Source organism: Equus przewalskii, chromosome 1 (genome assembly GCF_037783145.1).
Source record: "Equus przewalskii isolate Varuska chromosome 1, EquPr2, whole genome shotgun sequence".
Taxonomy (NCBI): Eukaryota; Metazoa; Chordata; class Mammalia; order Perissodactyla; family Equidae; genus Equus; species Equus przewalskii.
In genome coordinates, this window is record NC_091831.1 from 23,822,401 (window position 1) to 23,845,098 (window position 22,698).

At 39.3% G+C, this 22,698-nt stretch overlaps 1 protein-coding gene across 9 annotated transcripts in view; it reads left to right on the top strand.

Annotated features, from left to right (window-relative positions):
* Positions 1-22,698, top strand: part of SORCS1 (sortilin related VPS10 domain containing receptor 1) — a 476,815-nt gene that overhangs the window by 211,589 nt on the left and 242,528 nt on the right. For 2 of the 9 annotated variants that reach the window (XM_070604985.1, XM_070604898.1), the window contains exon 1: positions 19,209-19,307. The exons of the other annotated variants lie outside the window; for them this stretch is intronic. The gene's annotated coding sequence lies outside the window, so the exon portion shown is untranslated. Of the gene's footprint in view, positions 1-19,208; positions 19,308-22,698 lie in introns of those variants that run through there. 9 annotated transcript variants of the gene reach the window in all.

Sequence of the window (22,698 nt, forward strand, 5' to 3'; positions counted from 1 at the left end):
TAACTCCGTTCCTCCACCTCAACCATATTGACGTTCTACATATGCAGAGGGGGCAGAAGCAGACCTAAGTTTGGAGGGGGGCACCACAGAGAACAGAATTTTTATCTATTATATATTTAGAGAAGTTATTTTACTTTGCTAAAGTGGAATGGTGTGGCTAGAAAAAAATGCCAGTAAGTAGGTGGGAGTGAGTGAAAATTGCTAGAGAACTTTTAAAGTCATTTTTCCTGCCGTGATATACAACATGGCTTCCTCCCCACTGTGCCAAGCTCTGGAAACTTAACTCCCCCCACAGATTAGCAGCCACATCACAGCAACACCTGCACACATATTGTGCGGATGGGTATTGTTTGTTCTCTGTACGTATATGTGTTGTAGAGTGTGTGTGTGTGTGTATGTGTGCAGAGATATCAAGGAAAGGGGACTGAATTTCATGGATCAGAGGGAAGGGAACAGCTGCTAGAGGTAATAGGTAAAAGAGATGGAGAAACTAGCTTGGAGTTGGAAGTAATTTTGAAAATTAAATGTTCTCAGAATGCGTAAAAATTTTGGGAAGGATGTGGGATAAAGAGATGAAGCTGTTAGCCAGGCTTGATAAGCACAACCCACTACCCACTACCCTTTCTTCATGCAGTCATTCCTGGTCATTAGAAAAGGCAGCCCATATGCTATTTGGCAGAGGGGAAGTAGGGGGAAGACTATGTCGACTTCAGAGTTGATATGATGCCGTGGTCTGGGGGAAAAGAATCTCTCTCCATAACTGTGTTCTTGTGTGGGAGTCTGCATTTCTCTATCTTAGTTTTTGTTCCTGAATATATTGTCCCCCCTCTCTTGCCATCATTTTGTATTCTCCTACTCTTATAACTATAGCCACTTTGCAAGGAAAAGATGGTGACTTCTGACAAAAGGAAATATATTCTTTTCACCCTAGTGAAATCAGCGAGGGTCCTCAGCATGGGAGTGATAGATTGAGGGCAAGTGAGGCAGGCAGGCAGCCAGCATAAAATTGAATGCAGTCCTCAAAGGCCATGTGTTCTGTGGATTTTCTAAAGGCCTTGTCAGAGCCTCCCTCCCAAACACTGAGGGGGCTAGGATCCTACACTCAGGGAGTGAAGGTGGTAGAAAGGGTAAGATACTGCTTGCCTGGCGGCTGTTGTATGATTAGCTGAGGTGCACATCTCACGGAAAAGCTGAGCCTGGAAGGCATGCATACATTTCTTCCAAAGCATACCGAGGGGCAAGGAAGACAGGAAGGATACAAGTACTGTGAAGATGAAAAATGAAATACATGGAATTTTTAAAGATGATTGGAGGGAGAGGAGTTGGGTGGTGAAGGCTGAAGATTCCTAGCACAGACTTTAATGATTTCCTTAGATGCAGCTTGGGATAATTCTTGAAATCATACATGAACCACCCAGGAGCTGCCTGGAGGAGCTGAGCAGTGCAGGCTGCCTTCCTAGGATGGCTTCCATTGCCTTAAAGGGAGCAATTCTGTTGCAGAGTTCCTCCAGTGTTCAGGGTGTGCTGTGTGTAAGGGCTAGTGGGCCCTTGGGAAAGAATGGGCACTGTATCTCACTGAAGATGCATCCAGCTTGGGACTGGGAGGGAACAAACTCACCCACACAGTGAAATACTTCAACTGTACAGCTAAAGCAGAGAAGTACTCCCTACATCAAGCTCTCCAGCCCAGAGAAGGGACAAAATTGGTCGTTGGGATAAAAGAGGATCAATGCTAAGAGCTCCTGGAAGCCCTCAGTGTTGATAGGCAAGTTACACTATCTTCAGGTTTGACATCTAAATTCTGTGATTGTATTGTTCCTGAAACTTCTTAGTATAACTCAGTGGTAAGAACACTTATCCTGTATGTTGGATGTTTCCAAGATTGTTGGGAAGTTAGGACCAGGGATACTGGCATATGCCCACAGGTGATAACCCGTGGAACTATTACCTGACAATACTGGGGGGGAAATGCAGATACTTGAGTGTGACTATATATAAGCTGCCATACTAGGTACAGGGGGAAGGGGACAGAGTTACAAATACACATGTAGACATATAAATGTATGCATATAAATCATGATTGCCGACCTCTATAGTGAGACCTCTAAAAGAGAAAGTCGTTGAATAAGAACTCAAGGCAGTGTATGCAGGGAGTCAAATGATGGATCCACTCAAGACTTCAGAGGAGGGACAATGGTCTGTGGCTGTTAAATAAGCTTTCCCAGGAAATTTGGAGCCAGGACTATACTTACAGTATGAGTAGAGTTTCTGTATATGTGGCATAATCTTTTTTGACCTTATTCATAGTTAGGACAAGGGCTACTAGCATATGTCCACAGGTCATAACCCGTGGAACTATTACCTGACAATATTGGGGGGAAGCACACATTCTTATTTTATTTTCATTATCAAAATAGGAATATCTTGGGGCCGACCCTGTGGCTGAGTGATTAAGTTCATTCCCTCTGCTGTGGCAGCCCAGGGTTTTGCCAGTTCAAATCCTGGGTGCGGACATGGCACTGCTCATCAAGCCATGCTGAGGTGGCATCCCACATGCCACAACTAGAAGGACCCATAACTAAGAATATACAACTATGTACTGGGGGACTTTGGGAAGAAAAAGGAAAAAAATAAAATCTTCAAAATAGGAATACCTTTATTAATTTGCTCATTGTCAGAGTAACATTTATTTTTTAAATATTAGAAAAATGAAAGCATATAAAATCTACTGTAATCTCAGCACCCTAAAATAACGGCTTTCAATATTTGTATATATATGATTCTTTATTTCTAAATGTGTAAACACAAATAGAAAGCTAGTTTAATGATAATATATTTGATCTATATCCTTTATTTTTTCTCTTATCATGTGTACTAATCATATTTCCACATAAATAAATATCAATCTACATCATTTTAATATGTGGTAATATTCATTTAATGGATATATAAAAAAATATTTGTAGGTAATACTAGGATAAAATCCTTTGACATAGCAATTTCACTGCTAGGAAATGATAAGAAAATCTTGCAAAAATTCTTGCAAGCTGGGGTGAACAGTTGCTCCCCAGAATGGTTACACTGAGTATACACCTACCTACAAGTTACTTGAGTGCTGTTTCCCCAAACACTTGACAGAAATGGGTGTTATTCTTTTTCCATCTATGTCCATCTGCCAGCTTGGAAAGAAGGCATGGTGAAATGGCATTGTTTTGGTCTGTATGACCTTTATAATGTTTGGAAGCCAATTGTTTTGTATTATGACAAGTTGGTCACTTGGCACATCTCTCACCTGAATACTCAGTCCCTTCCCCAGGGTGTTACAGCTGAACAAGCCACACTCTGTTGATTAGAGGTCCTTTGGGTCCAAGCAGAACATTGCATTTCTGTGCTCTGGCTTCTCATGTTTCTATTTAAACCAGACTCACCTGTTATTATAACTTACAGTTGTGGAAGCTAAGTGTTTCCCCAGTGGAGAGAAAGGCGCTGACATGAGATAAATAAAATTGGGGCTGTAAGAGGATAGAAATATACGTAGTTATAACCTCAGAGACAGTACAAAGAGGTTGCGATAGATGATGGGAGGGACTGACAATAAGTTGTGACATTGTTTTAAAATACTCTAGAGCTTCCTAACTCTAAAATTCAGCATTTTCAAGGTTAATAGTAGAGTTGGCTGGCATTTGATATAATTCATCCTTCAGACACATAAACACACATATGCATGCACGCATGTACATGTGCGCCAATGCTTGTGTTACAGAAGAGGAAAGTGAGAATCAGAGAAGTGGAATAATTTGAGCAAAGTTACACAATAAATTATTGGGAAACCAGAGCCCTGAGCCCCTAGGCTTGTAGGCAAATTGGTTCCATTTTCCATGATAATTGACCATTTTAATTATAAAATTACTTGGAGAGAAAATAACATATTTTTAAATCACTCACAAAATAGCCTTACACTGTAGCCTTTTTTGAGGAAAAGGAGAGAGAGAGAAGAAGAACTAATAGTTTGTTAACTTTTAATAATATTGCCACATAATTCTGGTAAGATTTTCAAATTTTTCTTTATTACATTTTGATAATATCTATTTTTTTAGAAATGTATTTATTTCACTGGCATAGATGGACATTGAATCATATTGATGTTTTATCACTATCAGCATCAAATTAAATAGAGGAATTTATATGTTATTTACACACTGTGCATTTATGTTTTTCTTCTCCAACTTTATTTATTTTTCTGTTAATAAATTCAACACATTCGTATATTAATGTTTACTATTAATATACTACTTATATTTCCCTAAGAAACAACAACTGGATTTACTGAGAAATTTTAATTTTTTTTTTTCTCCTCTCTAAGTCATTGTTTCCTTCCTTATTTTTATTATTTCCTTCTTCCTGTTTTTGTAAGGATTGTGGTTACTATTCTACCTTCTTAAATTTAATAATTACTTTTTTAACTTTTATTTTAACTATTTAGTTCTTAAAGCGTTTGAGGTTAAACGTTTATTTTACCTGCTCAGTGGAGTTGTGGTGTATCCCATGTTTTGATAGTGTTTGCATTTTCATGAGTTTCTAAGTAGTGTGTAACTGTAGTTTTTTGTTTTGTTTTCTTTTGTTTTTTGCTGAGGAAGATTAGCCCTGAGCTAACATCTGTGCCAGTCTTCCTCTGCTTTATATATGGGACACCACCAGAACATGGCTGACGAGTGGTGTAGCTCTGTGCCTGGATCCAAATCCACGAACCCAGGCCACTGAAGTGGGGTACGGCAAACTTAACCACTACCCCACGGGGCTGGCCCCTGTAACTGTAGTTTTTATTTCCTCTTTCATTCAATATTTCTTTTGGGAGAATGTTTTTAATTTCTTAGTATAACATTGCTTTTATTTAAAAATTTGTTTGATAATCTGATTTGACTTCTTGAAGTTAGCAAATACTGTGGCTCAGTACAGAAGTCATGGGGCCCAACTTTCCCCCTTATTCTAGACTAGATGTCTAAATACAAGTTGGCCAAGAGGGACCTATCAGTCAGACTCATCTATGGGATAAGTAGGTAGGATTTTTCCAAACTTGGCATCGTTTAGCTGTAACCTTTCCCACCTCTATGGCTGTGCATCTTTCTTTGATTTTATGGGTTTGTCCAAGGGAGAGAAGGGAGATCTGGGTGTTGTTAAAACCCTGAAGTTCTATCAAAAACAGTTAATGGTCTATTTGAAGTCTCAGTGTAAGCACCCAGGGGACTTGCCCTCCACTCTCCTCTCAAGCCCAGGAGTGTGATCTGTCTTACCACTAAACTCCTGTGGTCATTAGATGCATTCCTCTCTGTGGCACTTTTTGTTTTTCCTCTCCTGGGGCTAAGACATTGATATATGGATCTGCTCTTCTCCACTAGAAAGTAAGCTCCTAGAAGGCTTTTCTGGGTTCTTAGATGTCTTGATATAGCCCTGAGCATATACCATGCTCATAATAAGCACTGAATAAAGGGTTTATTTTTTGAATAAACATTGAGACCAAGTTTAAATTTTAAACTTGATGTCAATTTGCTTGATTTGGCGAATTTCATTGCCACCTATGAGACTGGTGGCAATAGGCAGAGCTCTATCTTTACTGTATGGAGGATTTCCTTGGTGTCAACTGTTGAAAATATTCCAGGGAGAAATTTAAAAGAGCTGGATGATATGCGTGTTTCCAGTTGCAAATATGTGAACATAGGCAATGTCAATTAAGTTTTCTGTGCTTAATCTATAAATAAAAAGAAGCTATGTTTTCCTAGTGCTAAGAGTCCTAATTTCTAGACTGAGTCAGAGCTGGAGGAAGAAGGGTAATTTTTCTAAGTTATTACAAGGCAAACAATGGCAATGATGCAAAACCCATCACTTGTCTCAGAGAGACTGCAGTAAACAGGCAAATAAAACTATCTAGTTCTAGGCATGCAACCATGGACATACATTATGAGATTCGCAAATATCTGCAGTCCAGCCCCTAAAACAAAACCAAACAAATGAAGAAAGGAAACCTTTTCTCAAGCTAATGAGAAATCTCATAGTAAGTAGGATTTGATTTCTTTGTCCCACTGAGAATGTTGTTATTAATGTAAATTAAAGGTAATTAAAAATACATTTGGTTTGGTTGTTGCTTTCTCATCAAAATTTGCATTGTTTCTTGTCTCTGAGAAAATCATGCTGAGTCAGTTAGGTCTTCCAAAATAAACAATTTTCATTAATTTACAGAATCTTAGGCAAAATTGTTAAGGGATGATGGTGTGGTAAATGCACACAGAGTCAAGTCACAATAGGATTGTCTTGGATTGTATTTTTTATCTTGTAACAGTTATTGTGTCATAACTCTTAGAGATGACAAGATGCAACTGGAACTCACAGTAAACCTCTTCTTTTTCAACTCAGGGAAGCAGTTCGTTACCAGATGTATGGCCTTGGCTTTGCTACTTTATGCCTCTGTGTTGCCACCCTAATTGAAACTGCAGAAACAAGTGCCTTCATAGGGGTCCATGAGCCCTTAGAATTAACACATTCCCATTAACCATATAACTTTCCAGTGGTGGACATTATGACTGAAAACATTAAAATGGAAGGGAAAAGTAGGCATGAACCACCAGATTTGGAAGATGAGTTAGACAAAGGAAACAACATAAATTATTTTGTTTATTTCACCTGCTAGTATTTCTTCTTGATTTTTGGCATCCTGTTTTGCAGGAATAACCACCCATAGATTCACTTCCCAGGCATAGCCAATCTATATTTTAAAATAACTTCACATAAATATAAAAGTTACGAATATATGTTGCAGAAAGTTTGGAAATGTTATAAATGTAAATAAGAAAATGTCACCCGTAATCCCATTACCTATTATAATAATTATGAATCACTTGATGTGTCTTTTTCCTGTCTTTTTTTCTGGTTTATTAACATTAAAGAAAGTAAGTTCATACCATGTATAAAATTATAAACCCTATGCTTTTTAAGCTTTATGTATTATTTTCCATGCTGTTTTGTAGCTTTTAAAACCTCAAATATTAATGTTATTTTAAGTATCTAACATACCGTTGAATAGTAATTTATTTATTTTTCTTCTTTTGGTTGTCATTTAGGTGATTGCTTTTTAATTGGCTATTATAAATAATATTGTAGTAATTTTCAGGACATATTTTTGTTGTGTGTACATATATGTGACTGTGATTTTTATCCTTAAGGCAAATCCATAGGAAAAAAATACTGGATTAAAAGTTAGGGACTATTTTAGAAATTACTGGTTCAAACTGTAGGGTCTATATTAAGGCTTCTATTATAAAAATGTCAAATTAATTTTCAAATATGTCCTACCAATTTATACTCCCACTGACATTGTACCAAGTGCTTATTTTACTAAAGTTACACAAGCATTACACATTATCTATTCTAATCTTTGCTTAATATTTTGTAATAGAACTGAAAAACCTCATTTTTAAAACTTTGTGTATCTTTGATTGCTTAGGAACTTGACAATTTTAATATGTTCTCCTCCCTGTCCTTCATGTTGTAGATAAATTTCTGTCTCTTACATACCTTTCTACCTTGTCTGGTTTTCATTTAAAAAAAAGTCTAGGGGCCAGCCCCATGGCCCAGTGGTTAAGTTCGTGTGCTCCGCTGCGGCAGCCTAGGGTTTTGCTGGCTCGGATCCTGGGTGCAGACATGGCACCGCTAGTCAGGCCACGTTGAGGTGGCATCCCACATGCCACAACTACAAGGACCCACAACTGAAAATATACAACTATGTACTGGGGGGATTTGGGTAGAAAAAAGCAGAAAAAAAAAAAGATTGGCAACAGTTGTTAGCTCAGGTGCCAATCTTTGGGGGAAAAAAAAAAGAGGGAGTGAAAAAAAAAATCTATGGAAATATATTTTGCTTTGTGTATTGCGTTGGGCTGCTTTCTACTTATTGTCGTTGGATCCCTCATATCCTGGGTGATCACCATGATGGCAACACTGTCCCTGAGACTTTCTGTAGCGATCTCTGTGTCTGGTCCTAACATTCTCTTAGGGAGAGAGTTTAGTTTGCAACTGTACTGATTTGCCAGACTCATCTCTTTTGGATTATCTTTTGGATAAACCTTCCCCAGAGGGCGGCCTTTGGATGAAGGGCACCATTTGCAACTGGGATGTGAACTTTTCAATTAAAGACGTTAAGAGCCAGCCCTGATAGCCCAGCAGTTAAAGTTCAGTGTCTTCTGCTTCGGTGCCCCGAGTTTGGCCCTAGTACCTTGGGCCGAGGTGCAGAAGGTACTGGGGCTTTGTTGGGGGTGGGTAGAGGAGGAGGAAGATTGGCAAGAAATGTTAGCTTAGGGCAAATCTTCCCCTGGGGGGAAAAAACAGCAATTTTTTTTAAAATAGAATGTTCAAGGGACCAGTGGAAGACCTAAGCTGGTTCTTAGTTCTTAGAACAAAGCTAGAAAAAACCTGATGCCTCCTACTTATGGTAGATTGTCCTTCAATTACCCTCTCCAAAGTTAACGGAAGTTTAACCTCAGCTTCCTCATATGTGTAATAAGGATAGTATTAGTTCCTACTTCATAGAGTTATATAACTGTTTTTAAACTTTAAAAGAAAGGTAATATCAGATACTGCCTTGGTTGAGTTCCCCTAGAAACAGATTCTGAGTGTAGGATTCTGGCACAAGTCATGTCTTTGTGAGGTGATTCCTGGAGACAAAATTTGGAGAGTGGGGAAGTGAGACAGGCACAGGAAGTCAGTCAATAAATGGCACGTTATCAATCCAGTCAACACTGTTGATGATTGGAGCTTCATCTCGCTGCGGAAGTCGGGAGTCAGTGTAGAACTCGCACCCTTGAGTTATCCTAGATAAGGGGTGAGGGATTTAGATTATTTTTATATCAACTTTTATCAGTCATTGATGAGGGCTGCTGCAGGGGGTGTTAATTCTCTGGCACCTCCTGCCCACCTTTGCAATCACTGAAGGAGAGGGTGGTCCTGCAACCAGAGAACAGCCATAAGCAGTTGGAAGTCAAGTTATTAATACGTTATAGTGGTGAGACCAACGAGATGTGGGTAGAGAACTGGCAGCTTTGCTACGATTCCAATACCAGAGAGACTAAAGATCCCTGGAGAGTCCACACCTGAACATTGCTGTGATTGTCATGCCCTATCTCAAAACATGCAATATAACTTCTGATTTCAATTCTATTCAACACTCATTGTTGCCAGAGACTGTAGAAGCCACTGGGGATATAATGACTTAGACGTAGTTTCTGAACTCAAGTAGCTCACAATCTTGTTATTACAGAGGAATAAGCCAACAAAAAGTGTGATAAGTGCACAGTATTGCAAATGCAAAAACAGGGTATGAAGAAGATTCATAGGAGAAACAACCATGAGAACTCGTGAGGGGAAGCCACATCTGTTTAGTGTGTGGTTTGGAGGATGGTTCCAGTAGAGATGACCCTTGAGCTTCCTTTTGAGATATGAGTAGGTGATAGCCTTTCAAAGAAGGAAGGGATGGGCATTCCAGGGAGAAAATCTATATAATATAATGAGCAAAAGCATGGAATAGTGAAATAAGATGGCATTGCCTGGAGTTTACAGGTACTTCCATATACCTGGAAGGAAGAGTTCATTTGGTCAAGTGGTAGTTGTTGAGTCTAGAGAGCATGCACGTGCCAGGTCAGAGAAGACCTTGGGAAAGCCTTGGGGAATCATCGAAAGACTACCGAGAGAGCTCTTTGAGTGCAGTTTGGAAGATACTTCGTAGAAATGTGATCCTGGAAGCAACGAGCATTTCAGGGGCAACTGTAGAAACTTTAGCAAAAACGTAATAAGCCTGGTGGCAGGATGGATTTAAGTAAGAGTAAAGAGTTGGAATCAAAAAGATGTGAGGTAGGCCATAAGGATTGGGGGTAAAATGAGTGAGATGGAGCAGCTCTGGATGATTTTCAGGATTTCATATTAGGTAGCTGACTCCATGGTTATGCCACTCATCGTGTGGGCACTGGACAGAGAGGTTGACAATCAAGGGGATGGAAGACTTGATGTTGTAATAGGGCAGGGTGTTGCTTTCTTAACTTTCTTTGGTATCCACCATTCCTTCCCTCCATCTTCCCCTATTCGTGCCTAGTTGAATCCTCAGTTGCAATAGAGCATATTTCACTTTTCTTGCCAAACCCATATTGTTAAATCCCCAGGGCTCAGTGGGAATCCATACAGAGAACTTTGTGGTGGCCACTTGAGTTCATGCATAGACTGAAAGGAAGAACAAATGGGTTGAGATAGGGTTAGTTTATAACTACTACAGAGAAAATGTGGTTTGGTCATGGATTCTCATCTCAGTGGTACCACTATCTACCAGTAGGGCTTTGGAGTGGGTCCTTCACCACCTGAAAAGAGTGTTTTGAGAAATGAATGATATAAGGAGTAAAATTCTGCCTGGTAACTTCTTAAGGACCATGTAAATATGAAAGCAATTGATTGGTAAATTAAGAGAAAGATTAAGTAAAAAGCCAGAACTACTCTGACAAGAGTAATCAAGACCATGCAGTGGGTCCCTTACTTATGAACTGGGGACATAGTATGAATAATTATACTTTAAGGTTTGTGGGAAAAGGTGATAATAAAGAGAAAGGCAGACATGGATGGCTTAGAACAGAGAAAGAAGCCATCAGAATGATAAATAAAATCAGGAGCAGGTTCTTTGAGAAAAAATAAGGAAGAGAAAACAGAGGAAAAGAAGAATGACGTAATCAGGCTAGCAGCCCCACATATCTTTCACTCCCCCACAAGTCTGACTCTGGCTCCTGTCAGCCACACCACCCACATCTTCTCAGCAGTGTAACCTAGATCTGCACTCTGAGAGCCACCTCCTGGCCCCCCACGCAAAAATCCATCTTCTGATCAGTGACAGTGGCCATTTGTTTGACCCTGGGAGGGTGGATTCCTCTGCCACTCAGATTTTGGAGTGGTTGGGCTGGTTATTCTTTCATGAATAAACAGAAGAAAAAGATTATGGATGTGGGTGGTTAACTAATTCCTAATCTACCTGTAAAACTCCTGCATAGAGCCCAGCAGAAGGACAGAAATCCTGCTGAAGGCGTTGGCTGTCAGACATCTAATTAGATGGGAGGCTGATTAGCAGGCTCAGTGCTGTAGGTGGGTTTATTTTAACAGTGTTTGGGACATCATTGGGCAGAAAAGCAGCTGATTGGTATGGATTTAAAGAACTCTGAAGAGCAAAATGACAAGACTGGAAGTAGAAACATGGAGACATTTTCAAACCTTTCTATAAAAGAACCAGAAGGATAAGAGGCTTTCCCAGTGCTCTAGGAGCTCGTTGAGATGGCGACCACAGCATTGCTCTTTTGAAGTTACCTGTGCAAATAAACATTGTTAAGTAGGATTTTCCATTTGCAAGCTACAAGAACTAACTTTGGCTGATTGTACTGAAGGGGAAGTTACTTGCAGGATAACTCGTGCTTAAAGAATCAATAAGGGTGAATTCCAGCTTAAGAATGAGTCATGTCCAAGCCTGAACCAAAGGGCTGGAAAGCACGAATTTCAGTAACCCATCAGGTCAGGATGCTGAAAGCAAATGTCCAAACTCCAAGTGTTTCTCCATGCTTATGTTTTTCACTTCCAGTTCAGAATGTTGGGCTAGAGTGCCCCATTGGCTAAGCTTTGGTTACAGGATCACTCTGGCCCTACCGAGTAGAGGGAAAAGGATTCTGACCCCTTTGAATTCCAGAGAGAGAAGCAAACCCCTGTTTTTAACCATCTCACTCAAGACCCTTCTTAGGGGTGGAGAGGTAATTCTCTATAAGGAATTTGGATGTTGGGAAGCAAGAATGGGTGTTGAGACACACTCACTCACTCACCAAGGCAAATTTCCATTGTGGAAGTGGTATGGAGGTGGTAGAAAAGTCTAACCGCCAACGTTGATTTTTTTATGATGGGATTGTCAAATATTAAGATTTCAGACCAAAAAGGAATGAATAGAAAAGGTACATCCTTTTTCCTGCGAGACATAGTTTAAGGGTAAACTGAAAGATAGAAAGAGGATTACAAAGGGCAGCAGCAGATCGATCGTGGGCAATCAAATCTCCTCAAAACCTTCTGACACTTCTCAGCCCAGGCACATAAATAAAATGATATTTGGGACTTACACGATGGAAATAGAGTGAGTAGGGCGTCAGAATACCTGAGCCTGTGACCTTGAGTCATTTTGCCTTTCTCTGTGAACTTCAAGAACACTGAGATCCAGCTCAAATATCTGTAATGGGTGGGTGTTTTGGTTGGAGAAAGTTTCTAGTATGTAGAAACTAGGCTGTACATCTAATATGTATACGAAGTTCATTTTTATCTTTTTCTAAAATTATGGTAAAAAACATTTACCATCTTAATCATTTTTAAGTGTACAGTTCAGTAGTGTTAAGTATATTCACATTTTTTGTGAAATGTATCTCCAGAACTTTTTCATCTTGCATATCTGAAACTCTATACCCATTAAGAAATGACTACCTTTTTTCTTTCCCTCCCCCTAACCCCTGGCAACCACCACTTGACTTTCTGTTTCTATGAATTTGACTACTTCAGATTCCTCAAATAAGCAGAATCACACAGTATTTGTCTTTTTGTGACTAGCTTATTTCACTTAGAGAAATGTTCTCAGGGTTTATCCGTGACGTAGGATATGACAGAATTTCCTTTCTGTTTGTTTATCCATTCATCCATTGATGAACGTTTGGGTTGCTTCCACCTCTTAGCTATTGTGAATAGTGTTGCTATGAACATGAGTGTGCACATATCTCTTTGAGACCCTGCTTTCAATTATTTTGGATATATTCCCAGAAATGGAATTGCTGGATCACATGGTAATTCTATTTTTAATTTTTTGAGGAAGCTCCATACTGTTTTCCATAGTGGTTGTACCATTTTATAGTCCCAACAACAGTGCACAAGAGTTCCAATTTCTCCACTTCTTCATCAACTACATTTTTATCTTTTAAACAAAACTTACACTATCTAAAAGTCACAGACCATGTATGGAAGAATTACTGAGTGTCTAGCATAGGTGGAGATCCCTAAAATGCTGTTTTATGTCATCCTGGGAGCCCCAGAGACTTCAAAACCCCTGCTACAAAGGGATGGGACAGAGAAAGCCCAAGAGGGACGTGTGGAAGGTAAATAGGAAACCATCTAACTTTGTGATCTTAACTGAACTGCTCAATGAACTAAGATGAGTACAGTCTAAAAGCTTGACTAGACCAAGTTTATAGAAGTATCGCTGTCAGGATTTCTCCCAGCTGACATCTGGATTTACATCTATATGATAAAAGCTAATATGTTGGAGTACTTACAAAAAGAAGACTCATGTAATTCTCTCAGCAGCCACATGAAACACGTGCTCTGATTATCCCCAATCTATGGGTTGAGAAAGCTGAGGCCTGTGGAAGAACAACCTGCCCACATTACACTAACAGGGTTTCTGAATCCAGCCAGAGCTCTTGGCCCTTCCTCCAGAGTTTGGGGTTCTTGGTAATGCCAATAAGGTAATAAAATAACAAATCACTTTTTGTTTTACCTGTTTAGAAAGCTTTGGTTTGCTAGTATTACATATATCTAAACCTAGATATAACTTGGTTTGAAAGTCATGAGCAACTACTTGTCTTGGTGGAAATGGTCAGATTGACAGCTCTCTCATAGGCTACACCGATTTATTCTCTGCAACCTTTGTAATCCTGCATTGGAGGTTTCCAGCGTTGCTGCTGTCCGTCTTGGGTTTATTTTTGTAAGTCCCTTCTTTTAAGGACCTGGCCTGAGATCACCACATCTCATCTAATAAAGATGGTCTCTCCAGCCTATATAATTGCTTTAGACTGCTCTCAACGTGGATTGGAACTAGTGACTCAGAAGAAATGTTTCCTACACAGGACATGTAACAGTACCCTCCTCCTTCCCTCACCTTCACCACATGAGCCTTCCTGTTCTCCCTCTACACATACTACACACATCCACACACACACATGCCCCACTAACTCTCCATATGCTCACAGATTTCCCCAATTGGCTGTTCATTAAGTTATATTAACTGTGGAAATAAAATATGTCATGTGATCAAATGCTGTTAGGTAGAAATGAATTTGCCACCTGCTGCTTCACTCCTGCCCCTCTGGAAAATAAAAGGAATTGAATTGGCTGAGAAATCCCCCTGACTTGTGTTTTTTTTTTTTTTTCCTCCTTTAAGAAGCTTCATGGGAGAGAGCCACAGCTGCAGTAAGTCACTGAAGGTCCATCGCTGTTATTAATGAAGAATGTTTATGCAAATAAAAAGCTCCATGTTATAAGATAAACTTCCTGTTGACTTGCAAACTCATGTTTTATATCAGAACTGAGGATGTATTCAACCTCATGCTGCTGGCCTGACGAGCTGGGGAGATAATTACCCACTTTTGAAGACTACGAAGTGTTGAATAAAAATCTTTAGTTTGTCATATGAGCTGAACTCTCCCTTTTACTCTTCCTTCTCCTATTCTTTTCCACTCACATTTTTTTTTTTCTGTGAATCTTCTAGGAAAAAAAAAAGAAAATTACTTTTCCTGGCCGTTTGAAATTGTCTGCAGTAATTTTCTACTTATTTTTAACTAGAGTGCAAGCAGCAAGTGGCAACAGCATCTTTTCATTTGAAGGCTGTTTAGGGATGTTTGCAACTTTGGGTGTGTAAGATTATATTGCATTACTTTATGTCATTCATTAATTCATTTTATCCATTCCATAAATAACTGTTGAGTCCAGTATATGCCAGGCATTGTGCTAGGTGCAGATAAAACATTAATGATCAGACGTGTACATAGCTAGCTCTTGTCCTTATGGAGCTTTTAGGCTAGTAGAGAAGGAAAACAATAGATAAATATTAAATATAAATAAATATTTTAGGCCAAAATAAGTGTTTCTCGTTCATTTTGTTGACTTCATACATTATAACCTTTTAAAGTACTTATTGAATGTGACCAAATTTGCTATCTGATGACAAATCTCTGTTCTTGGGTGAGGGTTGGGGGATCGCAGTTGATAAAGTTTCAAGTGAGTCTTTTTTTCCCGTGATTTAATTGAGGGAGTTTTAGAAACTATCAAAAAGACAATAAAAGATGTTCGTTTGAAATATGGAGTTCCTTACGTAACATATTGTGTTAAACTGGCTTTAATTTATCTAAAGCCCTTTAGAATGTTAATACTATACCCTATGATCCCTAGAAGAGTAGGAACTCTGCTTATTTATATTTATATCTTGCCTGAAGGAGACTCCTTGAGAGATTGTGGAGTAATTGGAATGGACATATAAATGAATGAGAAAATGGATGGATGAATCATGGGCCTTGATAAAGTCCCAACATATGTGCCTACCACCTTTGTTATTCAAGTTTAAAGGCTTTCAACTGTGAGAACACTTTGGTAAATGCTGGCATGAAATAGTGAAATGTGCTAGGTGTTCTATAGAGCATAAGAATGACACAGTCCCAGAGCTTTCCCAGCTAATACAATGACGTGATTGAGGACATTGTTTAGGGACTATTTGAAATGGGTGAACAGCCACATCTGTTTAAAATAAATCAGACTCTAGGTGACTTAGAATAAAAGGTTGTTTTCGAATCAGAGAAATAGCATACAGTTGCAATCCTATTTGAACTGTTGCTTAATTCTAGGGTCACCAAAGAGTGTCAGTGACCTGTTGACGGGTATCCTAGTTGATTTGGTTACAGGGGAAATCTTGGTCTATTTCATTCAATTTCACATCTGCAGGCAGCCTAGTTGCAAACTCACTTGGGGTATAAAATTCAAGGAGGCTTTGCTCACAGATATGGAGAAGGCTTTGGAGCAAGCGTATTGATGGTCACATGTAAATATAGTCTGGCATAGAATGTTAGATTTGGAGTGAACTGGTCAGAATTAGGCAGTGTTGATGCTTACCAAATTGGGAAAGCTGTAGTGGAAGGAATGGTTCATCTCCTGCCCAAAAGGAAATGAAAGAGCAACATATCTCTTAAGTGAGTTAGACATGGGAGTAGATTATAAAATAAAGCTAGAGGCTTTTTAATTCTCCTTTTTGTCTTTAAAAAAGAGTAATGGATGGATTGGTTTAATTGAAGCTCTAAATTAAGACAAAGTCTGTGATGTTGGTTGTGTTTTGGTCTGTTTTAATCTGTTATTCTGTGTAATTGTCAAAGAGGAAATCATTATATTCCATTTAAAGAAGACCCAAATGGAAACTTCTGACTACTTTAGTATATTGCTGTGAGTCAATAGAACTGTAAATTCAAATCTGTCTGCTCCTTCATGTATTTAGCACCTACTGTACACAGACATTGTCATTTATTCTGATCACTCTATCAACTTTATGCTAACTTGTTTATGTCTCATCCAAAAATAATTATTCTTTAAATTTCTAAGGGGCCACTGGTTAATAGTGCCATTTACCAGGTGCACTGTAAAAACAGCTTCCTACCCCCTCCAGACCAAGCATCAGCTTGATTAATTAATTTAATCAAACACTCCAGTGTGACAGTTCATCCTAATTAGCTAATAATATTCTATTTCTCAGCACCCTTGGGACCTAGATAGTTTTGTTGCGTAAAATAACACAGTCACCATGTTGCCTTTCTATTCCTGAAGGCCTGGGGGCTACCCAGATGTAGGATTTCAGAAGATGTGTTCCACTGAGAGTGACTCAGAGAAGAAAATGGATCATAAATAATACTTAAAGAATAACCCTTGAATCTGGAACACGTACTAAGTACTGGCCTTTTTGCTGGAGCAGTTATGGCCTCAATGCTCTGAACTCTGTTTCATAGGACAACTTATTCAATCCCTGTTGAGATATGGACCCAAGACTCTACTGTTAGCATAGTTGTCCAGAAAAAAACAAAAACAAAAAACTCATATAACCACAAATGGTCCCAGTAACTGGCAATCTACTTGGGTTCATAGTGCCACAAATGGGGCTAGTAACTAGGCTCTTCCCACCGTAAGCCTAGAGTGGATTTTGTTAATTTCAAAGCTGCTGGTGAGTTAAGAATTGAGAAAACTTCCTTAGGTTTCTGTTCAGCATTCTCCCCTAGTAGCCCACTGATTTATTTGGCCATCTTGTGTTCCTTTGTCTTCCTAAGATGTCATCTAGAAATGTTTTCCCATTGCTAATACCTCTCAGGGCTGATTTTACATACTCATCACCAGCGATCACATTTTAATTACATGGGCCTTTGTTTTGTTTTCTCCTTTTTAATAAGGCTGGCAGAGGAAATCTTCCCCTTTCTGGGTCTAATCAGCTTGTCAGATCAATTAAGGTAATTGACAGCAGGTTTATCACATTCCTTAATCAGGAGTGTAGCCATTTTATTAGAGGAAAACAATCCCCACATAATTTAGAGATAGAAAAAAAGGTTCAGTCTGTATAAATAGAGGGAAAAAGAAAGGCAACCTGAAATGTCAGCGTACTGAATGAGAGAGGGAGATGGGATGGAAATATAGCCCAGGGTCTTCAGAGCCGGGTTCCATCGGAGAATACTGCAGCGGTCCCCAGAACCGAGTGTGCATCAGAATCACCTGGAGTGATTATTTAAAAATTCAGCTTGCTGCTTCCCACACGAGTAATTTCAGTAGGTATTTGGTAGAGCCCAGGAATCTGTAGTTTTACAAACAGCCCAGATGGTGTCCTCTGCACAGTGCACTTTGGGAAACATTAGTGTAAAGGTATCCAAAGAGCAGAGTGTCCTAATATCAAACCAGGCCTAGGGCTGTGCTTCTTATCCTTTAAGGTGCCACCAATCATCTGAGGCTCTCTTTCATTAGGGGTGCGTGTGGTATAAGGCTATTCCTAAGAAGCTCTCAGGTAGTAGTGCCATTGCCACTGGGCAGTGGAATGCCCTTGGGGCGGCAAGGCCCTTGAACTTTGGTCTGTTGTTCTTGTTTCCCCAGAGCTGTGCTGAAAGAGGAGTTGGCAGGGACAGTGGCCGGTTGTCTGCCCATTAAAGCTGCTAAAAGTCATAAGGCAAGGAGGTCGGGCCTTCTCCCAATGTCTGGGCTGCCCAGGAAACCAGAGTATGAGGCTTGGTCCTAGGATTTGTCAGCCTTCTGTCTCAAAAAGTAACATCTTGACTTTCTTCATCATTCTCTGAAGCTATAGAAGGATTATATCTAATTTCTGAATATATAACACAAAGGCAGGCATTCTTTTTTTTTTAATCTGTCTCCCACTCAAAGAGTTTATTGTAATGACCTTGATGTTTTTCAAATAATTATTCTCCAGTAGTTCTTGTGGCACATAGGCCTTTCCCTAAAAACAGCAACTTGGAATTTTAAATACGTTCAAGTTTTCCAGATGCTTGCACATCTGCAGTTTATTAATTTATTGAATGTGAGTTCTGTTTTGTTCCTCCAGCGCCTGACACAATGCTTGGAGTGAGGTCTAGGACGCGGGTTCTTCTACCTTTAAGAGCTTACAGTGTAACTGAGGAGATAAGACATCATTCCATGCTTGGTATCATTGGCAATATTTTTCATTTTATATGCAAATAAGATGTTCATTCCAGTGGAGAGTAGGTTATTTCTATCTGAGATCGTCTTTGAAGTGACACTGGAAGTGGTCATGGAATAAAAACCCGTGAGGCCAACTAAGCAAAATATCCCTACCCTCATTTTAACTAATGTAACCAAGACTAATTCATTTCCCAAAAGTAAAGCTAGAATTGGAGACTTTGATTTGAGAAATCCCTGTTGGTCATCTACCATTTCCAGGTGCTCAGCAAAATCCTGACACTATATTGGTGGTAAATGGGGCATCCTTGATTACTTCCCAGTGTTGCTCATCGCCTCCATCTTTTGACTTTGTTTCAGCTCTATTTCTACCATGGAAAAAAAGAAAAAAAAAGGCTCTAACCTCCTTAAAAAATGGCTCCTTAACCACAGCCCTCAAATACCTCTGATGGTTGAGCAGGCCTTGGTCAGCTTGGTCTTATTAAGGAGGCTATGAAGTTAGAAGGCTGGAGACCCTACCTGTTTATTAGGCCACCATTATTTTATTCTTTCCGTTCATTCTATAAAATGGATACCACCTCAACCAGCTTCTGAAGAGTGGAGAAGTATTTGTGTCCCATGTGTTTTCCTCTAAGAATCCAAAGAACGTCCTCAGATTCTATTCCGTTTATCTTGGTGACACCATGGAAGGCAGGGAGGAGCCACCATTGTTCTCATTTATAGCTGATAGAACTAAGGCCCAAGGAGTTGGGAATTTCCTTCCTGTCATCCAATAGGTCAGTGATAGAGGAAAAATTAGAAACTTGTCCTGGTGAGCACATAGTTTATGGCTTTTTCTACTCAACCACTCCATCTTCAGATATAGTGCTTCTGTACTAGAGAGAAAGAACACAGAACTACAGGGTATTTAGTAAATTGCCCACACTTTAGGAAACAATGCATTTGTAATGAAAATTGTAGTCATTTAAACGTTACAGAATGTAGCTTGGGAAAGTGAATCTCTAAAGCGTTGAACACTAGATTCTATTTCTCTTTTAGAGTGATTCTGTAAGTGTCACACAGACGAGTATTTTGTAAGCTAATTATTTGTGCTACTAATAAGGGTTTCCACTTATTGAAAGGCTACTATGTGCTAAGCCCTTTATATCTGCCTTTTTTTTTTTTTTTTTTTTGAGGAAGATTAGCCCTGAGCTAACATCTGTCAATCCTCCTCGTTTTTTTCTGAGGGAGGCTGGCCCTGAGCTAACATCCGTGCCCATCCTCCTCTACATTATATGTGGGACACCTACCACAGCATGGCTTGCCACGTGGTGCCATGTCCACACCCGGCATCCAAACTGGTGAACCCCAGCCGCTGAAGCAGAACATGCACACTTAACCGCTGTGCCACCGGCCTGGCCCCTATATCTGCTTCTTTATTGGGAGGTTCTGTTTAAATTTAGAGTCTCATGACTCTGTGCCACAGTAATAACATTTTTCATTTTCCAATAACCCTTTAATCCATCTACGATTACTGAATGTCAGGTATGATTTTTGCCATCTTGATCTCTATTCTTTTTAACTCAAAATACTATAAAGATGATGGTGTGAATTATTGCTGAAATCAAATAGTGATGTTATCTCAAAATGGTGTAAATTAACACATTGCTGCTTTCATTTTCCTTTTACCTTAACAATAGTTACATAGTTTTAACAATTTATTGAACTTATTGAAATATTGCAATCATGATCAATTGCTAATATTGATATTAATTAGCATTAATATATTAATACTGTCTTATGTGACTCATAAGTGTCCATTGGTACTTTACTGGTGTTTTTGAATCTATTTGTAAGACCTGTTGTAACTGGTATTTCTACCTCGTTTCAGAAGGGTTTGACTCTTTGGTCTCTGCAGACCACTATGTTTTCAAGGTTGTGGGCCTCTCCTATGTCTCTGGTCATCTCTTTCTGAACATTCTCTGTTTAGTGCCTGGCATGGCCCTGGACACATGATAGCTTAATAAGTTAGCCTCTGGCTGTTGAATCCGACTACTCCAGACCCGGCTTTGCTCAGTTATTTGAATTGTGTAATAAAGCTGAGCTTCCGTGTCATGCTTTGCAAGTAGGTGCTTCCCCTTAGACCTGCCTATGCTTTCGGACCTTAGAGGTTCTAAGTTCTGGAAAGGGAACGTATCTGCTACATAATCTTTTTGTACGCTTGGAAGTCAGTACATTTAGTTTACTTCTAATGAATGATACCTGCAGAGCAGCTACTCAGGATCTTTAATAACATCCATCCTTCTTTCATGACCGGCCTGGTAAGTTGAGTTGCAATGACCTGAGTAGATCGATAGTAATCACAGGGTGCTTGGAAAGGACAGCCTCCTGTATAATCTGGAGACAGCTTAGTTAAGTGTTGCCACTCAACCCACGAGGAGGGAGTCAGAGTGTAGTGTGTGTGTGTGTGTGTGTGTGTGTGTGTGTGTATAATGTTTGATTTTAGGGATTTTTAACAAAAAATTCCACATGCTTCCATGACCTTGTCTTCCTATTTAGTGGAAGATAAGCATGTAAACAATGCACTGAGCGTGCCTGCTTCCCCTCCCCTGAGGCTGCCCTTCACGTCTTTCCCCCAGTGGTGCTCAGGGAAAGCCTTATTAGTTGTTAGATTTGCTGAAACAATGAATGTGGTTTTTTTGTAAGACCTGCCAAATCTCAGTCCTTTGCTGCTGACCTCATGGGCAAAAATTGTCTTTAGAGGTTTGGCCATAAGATCTTTTCTTCAGAGTAAATTATGAACCATTTAATAATTGAGGACCAAAAAGCAGAGAAAACCAGGACATCCAGTCCTATTTGATCTGAGACTGACCTGAGGAAATTGGAAAAGAATTCTTTTTTTTCTCTCTCTTTTCTCCAGGCTCTCTCTCTCTTTAAAAATTTGTATTATCTTTTTAACAAAATATTCATGTAGAATGTCAAAAATTATAAAACACAGAGAAGCAAAAGAAAAAAATGAGCACCCCTAATGCAATGACTCTAGCACTACCTGTCTGTATATCTGTCTATCTAAATTCAGTGTTTATGATATCTTTTCTGTACCATAAAGTTTTCCCCAGAAACCCAAACCAACATAAATTTTCTGCTATCTAAAACACAAACAGTCAGGCACTGCATAACGACATTTTAGTCAACAACAGACCCACATATCCGACGGAGGTCCCGTAAGATTAGTACCACATAGCCTAGGTGTGCAGTAGGCTGTACCAACTTTGGGTAAGTGCACTCTGTGATGTTCGCACAACCATGAAATCACCTAACAACACATTTCTCAGAATGTATCCCTGTCCCTGAGTGGCGCGTGACTGTACTGTCTTCAGCATAACACGGGAACCATGATTTTATTGAACTTTGTCCTTGATGATGATTACTTCTTAATTTCCAATTGTTCAGGTGTTTTTGTATCCACTGTAAGACTCATAAGATTCAATAAGGGCTTAAAACCTCCCCCCACTTCTTTCCTCAGTAATAGATATTCAAATGCTTGTGGCCTTGAACTGATTTTAATTATCCAGTAAGATAATGTTTTGTTTTGGTTTTCCATTACCATCTCGAGATAGCTTTTTAGTATGAAAAAAAATTCCACCTCATGAATAAATAAATATTCAGATCTTAAAAAATGTTCTCAGTTGTTGTTTTGGGTGGTTTTCCTAATTGACAACCACTGGTGATATTCAGCATTGAACGTGTGCTCCAGACAAGTGGAGGAAAATTTAATTTGGTATGGGCTTTGACTGACACATGTTAGAAATTGACCTTTTCAACAGAAATTTACTTGGAAGTCCTAAGCGAAGCTCTACTTTAAGCTAAATTTGTCACCAAGACGTGATTAAATTCTCTTAAATGTAGATCAATTGCACATATTATTAATGGGAATTGAAATCTCCCTAAATGGTGTCCATAAATTTAAAAAGGAGGGAAAAAAAAGGATGTGAAGGTTAAGGTGCCTCATCCTCGAAGTGGTTAATCTTGTATCACCTCAGAACTCTGTTTGGGGTAAAGAAAGCTGTCCATTCCATAGCTGGCTGTGGCTAGACTCTTCAGAATCTTGTATAAAGAGATTAAATGCTAAGTTTTTCTTATCACTGGAATCCAAGAGCCACACATCTCATAGCACATGGTGGGAAT